The 2,500-nt window shown below is 37.9% G+C and overlaps 1 protein-coding gene across 2 annotated transcripts in view; it reads right to left on the bottom strand.

Annotated features, from left to right (window-relative positions):
- LOC125047989 (protein kinase shaggy-like) overlaps positions 1 to 2,500 on the bottom strand; it is a 61,179-nt gene that overhangs the window by 57,475 nt on the left and 1,204 nt on the right. The window lies entirely within an intron of this gene.

The raw sequence follows: 2,500 nt of genomic DNA, 5'->3' as shown, positions 1-2,500 counted from the left end.
TCCTCAACACCTAACAAAGAAGCCGTGCAAGCAACAGACGAGCGGTGGCACCCTAGAAAGACAACACAACACTGCCGTCCAAAATACGGAATCCGATTGATGAAATGACTCGGCAATTATGGATACTTTGCCTTAGTGCACTGACAAAAAAGTGTCCAGGTTTTGGGAAATTAGCCTACCTGAGGTGAATGTACAAGTTTATAAGTTCCTTTCAAAAATCTCAGACTCGGGCACAAGGGCACAGATATTAATGGGTGTAAAAGTGAACAAAAATCTCTCATTTTTATACTTCTCTTTATCAAAAGAAAGAAAGAAAGAAAAAAAACCCATAAACAAAAAAAACAAAAAAAAACAAAAAATATATATATACATATGATCGCTAATACTTATTTGAAGTAATAGTAATCACAATTAATACCTTTTACATTAAGCCAAATAAGTCCCCGAATGAAACAATAACTTACGACAATACATAACCTCCCATAAAGTATTTCTGCAAATTGTAAGTTGGAAGAACTGTTCCACTTAAAGCCTAAATATCAAATATCACACCAATCTAGACTCCATTTTGCTGGCAACCTCATTGCAATGGCAATCATTTACAAATCAATAAATTCCTTTCTCACCAAACTCTTACTGCCTCATCTTCAACAGCCAGAACACCTGATTCCTTGAAAACATTTAGATTATTACTGACTAGTCTCCCATGCCCGCCCACCTACCCACCAAGAGAAGAAATTCATAAGAATTCTTTGAACAACTGAACCATGGTGAGAGAATGAACCAAAGTGAAAGCAAGACCACACTCTTTACTTACCATAACCTCCCTTACCTGGCAGGACTCCTAAAGCCTCAAAGATCAGACAATTTTAGAATTGATTGCAATTCAAAGGGCGATTCATTTTCTATACAATTAACAATGAGAAGTGATTAAATGAGAAACTTGAACCTTTGACTCAGATCCTGAATATAATAAAGTAACACACCATAGGTACAGGTATAAAGAGCCATTACACATTCTTTTCCCAGAAATATATCCTGTTACATGTACAAGTGTTTTATTGCATACAATGATATCACGGGACTTTAGAATTGCTTCAACTTACATGTATGTGCTGTGTCTTCTGCAGTTTTCTACAGTATCCAATCAATACTAAAGTAGCACCTTATGTGTACATCCATGAATGTGTGCATGTGTGATTATCATTGTACATACAATCATGAATAATTGTATTAAATAATCCATTCTCACATCTGCAATGTCTAGCCTTCGAAAATATATCATAAGCTAATCATATAATGGTATTCAGGCAAGCTCACCTTTGAGTATTAAAAAAAAAAAAAAAAAAAAAAAAAATTCCTCTAACATATAAAGGATAAATAGTGCAAAACTTTCTACTTGTTCCTGTCCTCTGTATGCTTTGTGTAAGTTTCTATTCTGAAAATGTTCTTAATAAGCAAGTAAATTCATTTGTCTTGAATTCAACTGAGTACATTACTAGCTATCTGATAGTCTTGTAATACTAAATATCCCTTTGCACAGATAAATACACACGCTACATTAAATAGTCTGAAACCTGAACGTAACTTTTCAGCTAGCACTAAACATCCACTTTCGGCTCCAGAATCTAGCTTGCAACAGTCAATGCCAACAGAGAGGGTGGAGATTTAAGCCATATTTTAGAAAGGACAAAGCCTGGGATTAGTAAGTAAGCAAAGTACATCATGAAACGCAAACTAGGTCACCCACCTTCTATCCCGAGAGAATGGGGGACAAAACCCGAGAAAATGCTGACAAATAATAAGGCAAATGTCAGGGACTGTAACAACAGCAGAATCTTTGAAAGGTTTCCCACTTTGACAAGGAAGTGTGCAATACTGCCTAAATGTTGTAGAACTGTGGGCAGGAACAGGGACATGCAGTCATGTATAGTTACACAAAGAAGACACAAGAACGGAAAAATTGACATGAAGTGAATATTACAAGAAAGGATAGACACAGAAATGCAAACAAAGTTAATAAAGGGTATGAGGACAAAGGAAAATTATAAAAAATTATGAAAAGAGGGCCTCTGTACACCCGAGAACGAGTACAAGGAAGTAACCGGCCGACGCTCCAACACGAGGCAGAAGAACATTCAACCACAATTACAAAACTGCACGGAATTATAGCACATGCACTTAAACGAAGGGAGTAGTGAGCAAACTGTGCAAATAAACGAGGGGCGAGTCAAAACATGAGTATAATGTACCCAAGTAAGGTAGTGAGAAAGTCGAAGTCTCAAAAGCCCACGATACAACCACGAGGTCGGACCACACGCACCAACTGCAGTGGAGGGGGGCTAGTTTAAATGCATTGAGGAGAATTCTCGGCAAGTGACCTCGGTTCGTGAAATAGGCCTAGGAGTCGGGAGGCGCCAAGGCTCACGGCACAGGCGAGCGATACAACCGAAGGCCATTCCAGAATACAAGAAACCAAGAGCAAGAAGTAATAAAGGAG

Source organism: Penaeus chinensis, chromosome 42 (assembly GCF_019202785.1).
Source record: "Penaeus chinensis breed Huanghai No. 1 chromosome 42, ASM1920278v2, whole genome shotgun sequence".
Taxonomy (NCBI): Eukaryota; Metazoa; Arthropoda; class Malacostraca; order Decapoda; family Penaeidae; genus Penaeus; species Penaeus chinensis.
This window is presented reverse-complemented; position numbering and strand designations above follow the sequence as displayed.